General features: G+C 46.4%; 12 non-coding genes across 12 annotated transcripts; all 12 read right to left on the bottom strand.

Annotated features, from left to right (window-relative positions):
- Nucleotides 1-2,694: 2,694 nt before the first annotated feature.
- Nucleotides 2,695-2,767, bottom strand: Trnav-uac (transfer RNA valine (anticodon UAC)). The gene has a single exon. It is a non-coding gene; the product is annotated as a tRNA-Val (tRNA).
- Nucleotides 2,768-2,988: 221 nt separating this feature from the next.
- Trnav-uac (transfer RNA valine (anticodon UAC)) lies at nucleotides 2,989-3,061 on the bottom strand. The gene has a single exon. It is a non-coding gene; the product is annotated as a tRNA-Val (tRNA).
- A 221-nt stretch (nucleotides 3,062-3,282) lies between these two features.
- Trnav-uac (transfer RNA valine (anticodon UAC)) lies at nucleotides 3,283-3,355 on the bottom strand. Its single transcript has one exon. It is a non-coding gene; the product is annotated as a tRNA-Val (tRNA).
- Nucleotides 3,356-4,676: 1,321 nt separating this feature from the next.
- Nucleotides 4,677-4,749, bottom strand: Trnav-uac (transfer RNA valine (anticodon UAC)). Its single transcript has one exon. It is a non-coding gene; the product is annotated as a tRNA-Val (tRNA).
- Nucleotides 4,750-4,970: 221 nt separating this feature from the next.
- Nucleotides 4,971-5,043, bottom strand: Trnav-uac (transfer RNA valine (anticodon UAC)). Its single transcript has one exon. It is a non-coding gene; the product is annotated as a tRNA-Val (tRNA).
- A 221-nt stretch (nucleotides 5,044-5,264) lies between these two features.
- Trnav-uac (transfer RNA valine (anticodon UAC)) lies at nucleotides 5,265-5,337 on the bottom strand. Its single transcript has one exon. It is a non-coding gene; the product is annotated as a tRNA-Val (tRNA).
- Nucleotides 5,338-5,558: 221 nt separating this feature from the next.
- Nucleotides 5,559-5,631, bottom strand: Trnav-uac (transfer RNA valine (anticodon UAC)). Its single transcript has one exon. It is a non-coding gene; the product is annotated as a tRNA-Val (tRNA).
- Nucleotides 5,632-5,852: 221 nt separating this feature from the next.
- Nucleotides 5,853-5,925, bottom strand: Trnav-uac (transfer RNA valine (anticodon UAC)). The gene has a single exon. It is a non-coding gene; the product is annotated as a tRNA-Val (tRNA).
- Nucleotides 5,926-7,010: 1,085 nt separating this feature from the next.
- Nucleotides 7,011-7,083, bottom strand: Trnav-uac (transfer RNA valine (anticodon UAC)). Its single transcript has one exon. It is a non-coding gene; the product is annotated as a tRNA-Val (tRNA).
- A 221-nt stretch (nucleotides 7,084-7,304) lies between these two features.
- Trnav-uac (transfer RNA valine (anticodon UAC)) lies at nucleotides 7,305-7,377 on the bottom strand. Its single transcript has one exon. It is a non-coding gene; the product is annotated as a tRNA-Val (tRNA).
- A 221-nt stretch (nucleotides 7,378-7,598) lies between these two features.
- Trnav-uac (transfer RNA valine (anticodon UAC)) lies at nucleotides 7,599-7,671 on the bottom strand. The gene has a single exon. It is a non-coding gene; the product is annotated as a tRNA-Val (tRNA).
- A 1,371-nt stretch (nucleotides 7,672-9,042) lies between these two features.
- Nucleotides 9,043-9,115, bottom strand: Trnav-uac (transfer RNA valine (anticodon UAC)). The gene has a single exon. It is a non-coding gene; the product is annotated as a tRNA-Val (tRNA).
- Between the last annotated feature and the right edge of the window lie 4,045 nt (nucleotides 9,116-13,160).

Here is a 13,160-nt window from a genome sequence, read left to right as displayed (position 1 = left end):
GATCATTGCGTGTATTTTTCCATGAACAAGTTCGTTCTTTCATTCGCTGCGCATGGGTCGAGCGACCATACTTGCGTTGGGACAAAAACGCAACAGTATAGTTGTTTCCGCTCGGGATCGAACCGAGGACCTTGTGCGTGTAAAGCACACGTGATAACCACGGAAACGACTGCGTTCTTAAGATGGTATACGTTTCATGTCATGGAAAAAGCATATTCTAAAGGGAATTGGATGAATGGTTGTGAAGCAGACATAGTCCACCTGTCTCTACCGCAGGAATCACGTGTGGATCATTGCGTGTATTTTTCCATGAACAAGTTCGTTCTTTCATTCGCTGCGCATGGGTCGAGCGACCATACTTGCGTTGGGACAAAAACGCAACAGTATAGTTGTTTCCGCTCGGGATCGAACCGAGGACCTTGTGCGTGTAAAGCACACGTGATAACCACGGAAACGACTGCGTTCTTAAGATGGTATACGTTTCATGTCATGGAAAAAGCATATTCTAAAGGGAATTGGATGAATGGTTGTGAAGCAGACATAGTCCACCTGTCTCTACCGCAGGAATCACGTGTGGATCATTGCGTGTATTTTTCCATGAACAAGTTCGTTCTTTCATTCGCTGCGCATGGGTCGAGCGACCATACTTGCGTTGGGACAAAAACGCAACAGTATAGTTGTTTCCGCTCGGGATCGAACCGAGGACCTTGTGCGTGTAAAGCACACGTGATAACCACGGAAACGACTGCGTTCTTAAGATGGTATACGTTTCATGTCATGGAAAAAGCATATTCTAAAGGGAATTGGATGAATGGTTGTGAAGCAGACATAGTCCACCTGTCTCTACCGCAGGAATCACGTGTGGATCATTGCGTGTATTTTTCCATGAACAAGTTCGTTCTTTCATTCGCTGCGCATGGGTCGAGCGACCATACTTGCGTTGGGACAAAAACGCAACAGTATAGTTGTTTCCGCTCGGGATCGAACCGAGGACCTTGTGCGTGTAAAGCACACGTGATAACCACGGAAACGACTGCGTTCTTAAGATGGTATACGTTTCATGTCATGGAAAAAGCATATTCTAAAGGGAATTGGATGAATGGTTGTGAAGCAGACATAGTCCACCTGTCTCTACCGCAGGAATCACGTGTGGATCATTGCGTGTATTTTTCCATGAACAAGTTCGTTCTTTCATTCGCTGCGCATGGGTCGAGCGACCATACTTGCGTTGGGACAAAAACGCAACAGTATAGTTGTTTCCGCTCGGGATCGAACCGAGGACCTTGTGCGTGTAAAGCACACGTGATAACCACGGAAACGACTGCGTTCTTAAGATGGTATACGTTTCATGTCATGGAAAAAGCATATTCTAAAGGGAATTGGATGAATGGTTGTGAAGCAGACATAGTCCACCTGTCTCTACCGCAGGAATCACGTGTGGATCATTGCGTGTATTTTTCCATGAACAAGTTCGTTCTTTCATTCGCTGCGCATGGGTCGAGCGACCATACTTGCGTTGGGACAAAAACGCAACAGTATAGTTGTTTCCGCTCGGGATCGAACCGAGGACCTTGTGCGTGTAAAGCACACGTGATAACCACGGAAACGACTGCGTTCTTAAGATGGTATACGTTTCATGTCATGGAAAAAGCATATTCTAAAGGGAATTGGATGAATGGTTGTGAAGCAGACATAGTCCACCTGTCTCTACCGCAGGAATCACGTGTGGATCATTGCGTGTATTTTTCCATGAACAAGTTCGTTCTTTCATTCGCTGCGCATGGGTCGAGCGACCATACTTGCGTTGGGACAAAAACGCAACAGTATAGTTGTTTCCGCTCGGGATCGAACCGAGGACCTTGTGCGTGTAAAGCACACGTGATAACCACGGAAACGACTGCGTTCTTAAGATGGTATACGTTTCATGTCATGGAAAAAGCATATTCTAAAGGGAATTGGATGAATGGTTGTGAAGCAGACATAGTCCACCTGTCTCTACCGCAGGAATCACGTGTGGATCATTGCGTGTATTTTTCCATGAACAAGTTCGTTCTTTCATTCGCTGCGCATGGGTCGAGCGACCATACTTGCGTTGGGACAAAAACGCAACAGTATAGTTGTTTCCGCTCGGGATCGAACCGAGGACCTTGTGCGTGTAAAGCACACGTGATAACCACGGAAACGACTGCGTTCTTAAGATGGTATACGTTTCATGTCATGGAAAAAGCATATTCTAAAGGGAATTGGATGAATGGTTGTGAAGCAGACATAGTCCACCTGTCTCTACCGCAGGAATCACGTGTGGATCATTGCGTGTATTTTTCCATGAACAAGTTCGTTCTTTCATTCGCTGCGCATGGGTCGAGCGACCATACTTGCGTTGGGACAAAAACGCAACAGTATAGTTGTTTCCGCTCGGGATCGAACCGAGGACCTTGTGCGTGTAAAGCACACGTGATAACCACGGAAACGACTGCGTTCTTAAGATGGTATACGTTTCATGTCATGGAAAAAGCATATTCTAAAGGGAATTGGATGAATGGTTGTGAAGCAGACATAGTCCACCTGTCTCTACCGCAGGAATCACGTGTGGATCATTGCGTGTATTTTTCCATGAACAAGTTCGTTCTTTCATTCGCTGCGCATGGGTCGAGCGACCATACTTGCGTTGGGACAAAAACGCAACAGTATAGTTGTTTCCGCTCGGGATCGAACCGAGGACCTTGTGCGTGTAAAGCACACGTGATAACCACTACACCACGGAAACGACTGCATTCTTAAGATGGTACGTTTCATGTCATGGAAAAAGCATATTCTAAAGGGAATTGGATGAATGGTTGTGAAGCAGACATAGTCCACCTGTCTCTACCGCAGGAATCACGTGTGGATCATTGCGTGTATTTTTCCATGAACAAGTTCGTTCTTTCATTCGCTGCGCATGGGTCGAGCGACCATACTTGCGTTGGGACAAAAACGCAACAGTATAGTTGTTTCCGCTCGGGATCGAACCGAGGACCTTGTGCGTGTAAAGCACACGTGATAACCACTACACCACGGAAACGACTGCATTCTTAAGATGGTACGTTTCATGTCATGGAAAAAGCATATTCTAAAGGGAATTGGATGAATGGTTGTGAAGCAGACATAGTCCACCTGTCTCTACCGCAGGAATCACGTGTGGATCATTGCGTGTATTTTTCCATGAACAAGTTCGTTCTTTCATTCGCTGCGCATGGGTCGAGCGACCATACTTGCGTTGGGACAAAAACGCAACAGTATAGTTGTTTCCGCTCGGGATCGAACCGAGGACCTTGTGCGTGTAAAGCACACGTGATAACCACTACACCACGGAAACGACCGCATTTTTTTTTTTTTCCACCAGGTAATAACGTTTATTTACAAACATTAAAATAAGCTATGACTGTACAGTGTTAATGAGTGATGTATGATGAATGAATGATGCACACCGTAGCATCCAAATACACAGGATACAAAAAAATACATGGTACACAACACACAGGTTACACAGGTCACATACAGAGAGTAAAAATTTACATACATACACAGGATAGAAAAAAAAGACATGGTACACAACGCACAGGTTAAACACGTCCCACACAGAGAGTAATAATTTACATAGTGGACAGCGATTCACACAGATGCTCTAACCACGGTGGTGCTTCCAAATGCTGCATGCAGCATAGCTTCAGCTGCGTTATTTCTACTTTAAAATACTGCATGGGCGACGCCAATGGCTCTTCATTTCTGTCTGCCATACGCAGCTTCCACAAGCAATACATAGCTATCAGCATGACAATATCGTAGCGTATATCTTCATTCGGATGTAATGGTAGGAATCTGATTGTATGTGGATTCAGAGAGAGGCGTTTATTTAGTACTTTAATCTGTATGTCGTCCCAGAAAAACTGTGCTTCCGTACAATCAAGAAAGATGTGGTCAACGGTTTCAGGGACTTTGCAAAACCTGCAGTTGGCAGACCATGGAACATATATGCCTTTCTGTTCCAACCATGCTTTCACAGAGAGCGTTGATGTATGAAGCTTGAAAAAGAATGTTTTCATATTCGGCTTTATGTGCATGCGTTTGACCCTGTGTAAAACGTCCGCTCCAGGCCACTCAGACGGAATTTGCCTGTAAATTGGCACGGGAAACAAGGTATCTATCAAATGGGCTGCCAACACTTTCTTTGAAACCGAAAAGAGGTAATCTGGGGTAAACCTGACTTTTAGAAAGTTGACGCAGTCCACGACCTCCTGATAAAACCCTGTCAACTGCAAGTCTTGCTCGTGGAAGCCAACATATATATCAGGCATATAGTTGTAGGCTACTGCTCTCTTCACGGCGTCTAATAGGGGGTGCACAGACTGCCTATAAAACCAGAGTCTCATAATTAGCTGCTTTACAAACAAGTGCTGTAGACCTAAACCCGGAAACGACTGCATTCTTAAGATGGTACGTTTCATGTCATGGAAAAAGCATATTCTAAAGGGAATTGGATGAATGGTTGTGAAGCAGACATAGTCCACCTGTCTCTACCGCAGGAATCACGTGTGGATCATTGCGTGTATTTTTCCATGAACAAGTTCGTTCTTTCATTCGCTGCGCATGGGTCGAGCGACCATACTTGCGTTGGGACAAAAACGCAACAGTATAGTTGTTTCCGCTCGGGATCGAACCGAGGACCTTGTGCGTGTAAAGCACACGTGATAACCACTACACCACGGAAACGACTGCATTCTTAAGATGGTACGTTTCATGTCATGGAAAAAGCATATTCTAAAGGGAATTGGATGAATGGTTGTGAAGCAGACATAGTCCACCTGTCTCTACCGCAGGAATCACGTGTGGATCATTGCGTGTATTTTTCCATGAACAAGTTCGTTCTTTCATTCGCTGCGCATGGGTCGAGCGACCATACTTGCGTTGGGACAAAAACGCAACAGTATAGTTGTTTCCGCTCGGGATCGAACCGAGGACCTTGTGCGTGTAAAGCACACGTGATAACCACTACACCACGGAAACGACTGCATTCTTAAGATGGTACGTTTCATGTCATGGAAAAAGCATATTCTAAAGGGAATTGGATGAATGGTTGTGAAGCAGACATAGTCCACCTGTCTCTACCGCAGGAATCACGTGTGGATCATTGCGTGTATTTTTCCATGAACAAGTTCGTTCTTTCATTCGCTGCGCATGGGTCGAGCGACCATACTTGCGTTGGGACAAAAACGCAACAGTATAGTTGTTTCCGCTCGGGATCGAACCGAGGACCTTGTGCGTGTAAAGCACACGTGATAACCACTACACCACGGAAACGACTGCATTCTTAAGATGGTACGTTTCATGTCATGGAAAAAGCATATTCTAAAGGGAATTGGATGAATGGTTGTGAAGCAGACATAGTCCACCTGTCTCTACCGCAGGAATCACGTGTGGATCATTGCGTGTATTTTTCCATGAACAAGTTCGTTCTTTCATTCGCTGCGCATGGGTCGAGCGACCATACTTGCGTTGGGACAAAAACGCAACAGTATAGTTGTTTCCGCTCGGGATCGAACCGAGGACCTTGTGCGTGTAAAGCACACGTGATAACCACTACACCACGGAAACGACTGCATTCTTAAGATGGTACGTTTCATGTCATGGAAAAAGCATATTCTAAAGGGAATTGGATGAATGGTTGTGAAGCAGACATAGTCCACCTGTCTCTACCGCAGGAATCACGTGTGGATCATTGCGTGTATTTTTCCATGAACAAGTTCGTTCTTTCATTCGCTGCGCATGGGTCGAGCGACCATACTTGCGTTGGGACAAAAACGCAACAGTATAGTTGTTTCCGCTCGGGATCGAACCGAGGACCTTGTGCGTGTAAAGCACACGTGATAACCACTACACCACGGAAACGACTGCATTCTTAAGATGGTACGTTTCATGTCATGGAAAAAGCATATTCTAAAGGGAATTGGATGAATGGTTGTGAAGCAGACATAGTCCACCTGTCTCTACCGCAGGAATCACGTGTGGATCATTGCGTGTATTTTTCCATGAACAAGTTCGTTCTTTCATTCGCTGCGCATGGGTCGAGCGACCATACTTGCGTTGGGACAAAAACGCAACAGTATAGTTGTTTCCGCTCGGGATCGAACCGAGGACCTTGTGCGTGTAAAGCACACGTGATAACCACGGAAACGACTGCGTTCTTAAGATGGTATACGTTTCATGTCATGGAAAAAGCATATTCTAAAGGGAATTGGATGAATGGTTGTGAAGCAGACATAGTCCACCTGTCTCTACCGCAGGAATCACGTGTGGATCATTGCGTGTATTTTTCCATGAACAAGTTCGTTCTTTCATTCGCTGCGCATGGGTCGAGCGACCATACTTGCGTTGGGACAAAAACGCAACAGTATAGTTGTTTCCGCTCGGGATCGAACCGAGGACCTTGTGCGTGTAAAGCACACGTGATAACCACGGAAACGACTGCGTTCTTAAGATGGTATACGTTTCATGTCATGGAAAAAGCATATTCTAAAGGGAATTGGATGAATGGTTGTGAAGCAGACATAGTCCACCTGTCTCTACCGCAGGAATCACGTGTGGATCATTGCGTGTATTTTTCCATGAACAAGTTCGTTCTTTCATTCGCTGCGCATGGGTCGAGCGACCATACTTGCGTTGGGACAAAAACGCAACAGTATAGTTGTTTCCGCTCGGGATCGAACCGAGGACCTTGTGCGTGTAAAGCACACGTGATAACCACGGAAACGACTGCGTTCTTAAGATGGTATACGTTTCATGTCATGGAAAAAGCATATTCTAAAGGGAATTGGATGAATGGTTGTGAAGCAGACATAGTCCACCTGTCTCTACCGCAGGAATCACGTGTGGATCATTGCGTGTATTTTTCCATGAACAAGTTCGTTCTTTCATTCGCTGCGCATGGGTCGAGCGACCATACTTGCGTTGGGACAAAAACGCAACAGTATAGTTGTTTCCGCTCGGGATCGAACCGAGGACCTTGTGCGTGTAAAGCACACGTGATAACCACTACACCACGGAAACGACTGCATTCTTAAGATGGTACGTTTCATGTCATGGAAAAAGCATATTCTAAAGGGAATTGGATGAATGGTTGTGAAGCAGACATAGTCCACCTGTCTCTACCGCAGGAATCACGTGTGGATCATTGCGTGTATTTTTCCATGAACAAGTTCGTTCTTTCATTCGCTGCGCATGGGTCGAGCGACCATACTTGCGTTGGGACAAAAACGCAACAGTATAGTTGTTTCCGCTCGGGATCGAACCGAGGACCTTGTGCGTGTAAAGCACACGTGATAACCACTACACCACGGAAACGACTGCATTCTTAAGATGGTACGTTTCATGTCATGGAAAAAGCATATTCTAAAGGGAATTGGATGAATGGTTGTGAAGCAGACATAGTCCACCTGTCTCTACCGCAGGAATCACGTGTGGATCATTGGGTGTATTTTTCCATGAACAAGTTCGTTCTTTCATTCGCTGCGCATGGGTCGAGCGACCATACTTGCGTTGGGACAAAAACGCAACAGTATAGTTGTGTCCGCTCGGGACCGAACCGAGGACCTTGTGCGTGTAAAGCACACGTGATAACCACTACACCACGGAAACGAATGCTTTTTTTTTTTTTTTTTTTTTTTCCACCAGGTAATAACGTTTATTTACAAACATTAAAATAAGCTATGACTGTACAGTGTTAATGAGTGATGTATGATGAATGAATGATGCACACCGTAGCATCCAAATACACAGGATACAAAAAAATACATGGTACACAACACACAGGTTACACAGGTCACATACAGAGAGTAAAAATTTACATACATACACAGGATAGAAAAAAATACATGGTACACAACGCACAGGTTAAACACGTCCCACACAGAGAGTAATAATTTACATAGTGGACAGCGATTCACACAGATGCTCTAACCACGGTGGTGCTTCCAAATGCTGCATGCAGCATAGCTTCAGCTGCGTTATTTCTACTTTAAAATACTGCATGGGCGACGCCAATGGCTCTTCATTTCTGTCTGCCATACGCAGCTTCCACAAGCAATACATAGCTATCAGCATGATAATATCGTAGCGTATATCTTCATTCGGATGTAATGGCAGGAATCTGATTGTATGTGGATTCAGAGAGAGGCGTTTATTCAGTACTTTAATCTGTATGTCGTCCCAGAAAAACTGTGCTTCCGTACAATCAAGAAAGATGTGGTCAACGGTTTCAGGGACTTTGCAAAACCTGCAGTTGGCAGACCATGGAACATATATGCCATTCTGTTCCAACCATGCTTTCACAGAGAGCGTTGATGTATGAAGCTTGAAAAAGAATGTTTTCATATTCGGCTTTATGTGCATGCGTTTGACCCTGTGTAAAACGTCCGCTCCAGGCCACTCAGACGGAATTTGCCTGTAAATTGGCACGGGAAACAAGGTATCTATCAAATGGGCTGCCAACACTTTCTTTGAAACCGAAAAGAGGTAATCTGGGGTAAACCTGACTTTTAGAAAGTTGACGCAGTCCACGACCTCCTGATAAAACCCTGTCAACTGCAAGTCTTGCTCGTGGAAGCCAACATATATATCAGGCATATAGTTGTAGGCTACTGCTCTCTTCACGGCGTCTAATAGGGGGTGCACAGACTGCCTATAAAACCAGAGTCTCATAATTAGCTGCTTTACAAACAAGTGCTGTAGACCTAAACCTCCATCCTTGACTTTCTTGAAAAGGTTTTCTCGGCGCGGAAACGGAAACGAATGCGTTCTTAAGATTGTACGTTTCATATCATGTAAAAAGCATGTTCTAAAGGGAATTGGATGAATGGTTGTGAAGCAGACGTAGCCCACCTGTCTCTACCGCAGGAATCACGTGTGGATCATTGCGTGTATTTTTCCATGAACAAGTTAGTTCTTTCATTCGCTGCGCATGGGTCGAGCGACCATACTTGCGTTGGGACAAAAACGCAACAGTATAGTTGTTTCCGCTCGGGATCGAACCGAGGACCTTGTGCGTGTACAGCACACGTGATAACCACTACACCACGGAAACGACTGCGTTCTTAAGATGGTACGCTTCATGTCATGTAAAAAGCATATTCTAAAGGGAATTGGATGAATGGTTGTGAAGCAGACGTAGCCGACTTGTCTCTACCGCAGGAATCACGTGTGGATCATTGCGTGTATTTTTCCATGAACAAGTTCGTTCTTTCATTCGCTGCGCATGGGTCGAGCGACCATACTTGCGTTGGGACAAAAACGCATCAGTAGAGTTGTTTCCGCTCGGGATCGAACCGAGGACCTTGTGCGTGTAAAGCATACGTGATAACCACTTTTTTTCTTTTTATTCATAAAATCTCGAAGCTTACACACTTCATGTCATGCCATGCACACACAAACCCTTGCATGGACGTCACTTCCTACGCGCTTGGCAGCCACATCCTACACTGCATGCCCATGAGTTCAATTCATAATGAAATCAATAACATCACATTTCTTAAGTCACGGGCTCCACATTCCATGGAAACGCAATGTACTATCACCACTTCGCGAGACATTAATATCAGTTGACAAAAAGAAATTTTTGCGGCAAATATGAGGGCCCTCATTTCCTGACTTACGACAACACACAGCTGAACACACGCACCACTGCAACCCTTTTCCCTAAACACTGTCATCACAATGCACTACACCACTGGCATTACATCATTCAAATATGCGCGTGTTTCCAGGGCACACGATGTAGTTTGCTGCTCAAAATGAATAAGAGTCTCGCATGAGCCTCTCTTTCAGTCGGAGAAGGCCGTCCACTTCATAATACTCCGAAGAGTTCACGAGATCTATCGTCCACAACAGGGTGGTCACAAAATGCGACCGGGGAGTGCCGATATTCTCCTTACAGTTGACGTAGTCTTGCCGGTATGCCCAGAGGGAATGAATGCCCACCACTGCAATAACTTCCACTAACCCCCTCAGTGCGTCATCCTTAAAGTCTAGAAACTTCAGCTGTTCCCATGGAAAGGGGCTATCAACCTCTGCCACGTAGCCTGCTTCTCCCCAGAACTGCACTGAATTTCTGCGGTTGAGGAACACGTGCACCGGTGTTTCTTGCTCAGCGAAGCAGCTGTCACATCTTAAAGACCACGGAACGATAAAGCCCTTGGTGTGCTTCCATGTTTTGACAGGCAAAGTGTCAGTATGGAAGAGGACGAAGCAGTCTTTTACCCAGGTAGGGATAGCCATTGCCGTAACCTTACTGAAGACATCGGAGTCTTTTCTGTTGGAGAAGCTGCTCCGGTACAGGGGGGGACGGGAACACAACATCGATGATGTCCCAATACAGTTTTCTTCTGTTAACTGTACTGAGGTAGTCCCGAGAGAACCTGTCGGTTAGAAAGCGTACCGCTTCGGCGACATCTTTACAGAAGCCAAGGGCTGGGTTCTTCTTAGGCAAGATCGCTGTTGTAGCTATCCATGGCAGCAAGTATGCGGCTCCTAATGACTGCAACGCTTCCCGGAAGTGACCGTTCTTCTCACTTCGGAACAGCATAAAGCGGTGAACGACGAGCTTCACTGCCACATTCACCAGCTGGAAGCCACCTCGCAGCCTTGAGTGGAAAAGATTTGTGCGCCGCATCTTCTCCATCCGTGAACGCCAGATGAAAGTGGCAAAAATGCGATGGATTCTGTGAGTCGTCGGTCCACTGCAGACTCTGGCCTGCGCATAGTACAACACCGCCGGATACAAGGAGACGTTGCAGATGATGCTACGGTTCAGAATGGACACATATCGCCCGTTCCACACTGTCAACGACGCTTTTAACTTGTTCAGTCCGGTGCTCCACATCTCTCCTCCAGAAAACTGACGTTCTTGATTAAAGGGCACACCTAGGTATGTGTCCACCTTCGTTGACCACGTTGCTCCCATGTAACGTGTTGGAGTTTCATCCCAATCGCCCAGCCAAGCTCCTTTTGTTTTCTCCCAGTTGAGAAGTGCTCCCGACACCTTACAAAACCGCTGTATTTCTTGCGTTGCCCGTTCTATACTCTCCTTACTTGTACATATCAGCGTAACGTCATCTGCGTAAGCGAGCAGCTTTACCTCTCCAGCTTCACACTTCATGCCGGTTATCGTAGAATCCGCTTCTATGATGCGACAGATTGGCTGAAGGTAGAGTGCAAAGAGGATTGGGGAAAGGGGGCATCCCTGGCGTACGGATCGCTTCACGGCTATGCTTCTCGTCCTTCTTCCGTTTACCGCCAGGCTCGTCGTCAGCTCACGATAGCAGATCGAGATCCATTGAATTGTGAACTTTCCCACCTCACACCACTGCAGCGACTGAAGCTGGAAGTCGTGGGACACCCGGTCGAAAGCCCGGCTTAAGTCCAGTTGAAGCACTGCGATGGGCACACCGTGCACTGTAGCTCTCTCGCATATCACTCTCATCTGATGAAGGTGCGTGCTGATTCGGCGCTTTTTGATTCCGTATACTTGATGTTGTCCGATGGTGCCTCGCAGGGCTACTTCTAGACGGCTCGCAAGAATCTTTGCCAGGATCTTGTAGTCAGTTGACAGTAGACTTATAGGCCGAAAGTGACCTACTTCCTTAACGTCGTTCTTGGTGTTCTTGGGTATGAGAACTGTGATAGCCTGCCGCATTGATGGCGGAAGCAGCAGTCGTTTGTGGATGTCGGCATACACGCTTGCAAGGATCGCACTGAGTGGCTCTCGTTACTTCTTATAGAAGCTTGCTCCGATTCCATCAGGCCCAGGAGCCTTATTCTTCGCTAGCTTTCTAATGGCCCTGTCGACTTCGTTCGGAGTGATTGGCTGCTCCAGCTGTTCCCTCACCGACTCCGATATCGGAACTGCCTTAAAGAGAGATTCACAGTTTGCGGGCAATGTCACCTTTCTAAACATCTGTTCGTATTCTTTCACGAAGATTCGCTCGATGTCCACGAGATCTGTTACAACCTGGTGGCTGTGTCTGATATTATTTATCTGTTTGCTGAGGTGGTGCTTCTTCTCCAATGTTCGATACACCTTGCTTGGTACTTCGTCTCGTTCTTGCAAAGCAATACGACTTCTAATCATTGCTCCCCTACACCTTTCTTCGTGCCACCTCTGGAGTGCTTTCTTGCATTCCTTAATATCCGCTACATAGCTTCCTGGAATTTTCTTCTTCGAGTTTTACTAACCGCCGAAGTGTCTCTACTTGCAGTGCCTTCTGAGCCTTCCTCTGCGCACTTTTCTTTTCGCCATGTCCGATAGCCACTTGCCGAAATTCAAGTTTAAATTCTTCCCATGAACACGCATTTGTTTCCCCTCTTCTTCTTCTTCGTCCGACGGAGAATGGCCATTAGCCCCAAGGGAGATCGGCCAGGGCTATGAGGATGTCCAACTGTACTATGACTTGACGGAGACAATTTGGGTGGAGAATGTGAAGGTCCTTTCTTGAGAGTTTTCAGCAGTTCTTCAACTTCCTTCGTGAAATCTTCATCTTCTAGAATACTCACATTTAATTTCCACGGCAGCGACTGATCTCCCTTAACGCGCGCTGAGCGCCCAAATATGACGCATACCTTGACGAATCCGTGGTCGGACAAGCTCACTGGTGTTACTCTGTAGCCAGACGAGTGCAGCTCTTCGCAAAGGTATATCCTATCCAGCCTCGAATGCGACGGCCCTTGCCAGTGCGTGAATTTTAAAACGTCATCCGAAATCCCTTCGGCCACATAGTACAGGTTGTTGTCGTGCAACAAAGACCGCAGCTCTTTGGTACTGGCATCATAGACGCGTCCTTTACCCGTGCGATCCTTCGCGCTGAGCACGCAGTTGAAGTCGCCTGCCAGGACAACTTTCGAAGGAGTATCCAGAAATTCTTTCAAGTACTGAAAGAACTCTTTCCTATCTGTGGTAACGTTTGGTGCGTACACCGCGATGAACCGTACAGTGCAGGACAAAAGTTTACGGAACGCGCGAGCGGCGTATTTTCTCTGGGCAGAGACACCCTAGCGGCGAGCGGAAGCGGGCGAGTCCACCCGTTCAGAGGGATGGAAGAGTGCGCTTGTGGCGACCCACCGTGGTAGTAGTAGTA

This window comes from Ornithodoros turicata, chromosome 7 (assembly GCF_037126465.1).
Source record: "Ornithodoros turicata isolate Travis chromosome 7, ASM3712646v1, whole genome shotgun sequence".
NCBI classification, from domain to species: Eukaryota; Metazoa; Arthropoda; class Arachnida; order Ixodida; family Argasidae; genus Ornithodoros; species Ornithodoros turicata.
The sequence above is the reverse complement of the archived record's forward strand: the minus strand, read 5'-3'. Positions and strand labels throughout refer to the sequence as shown.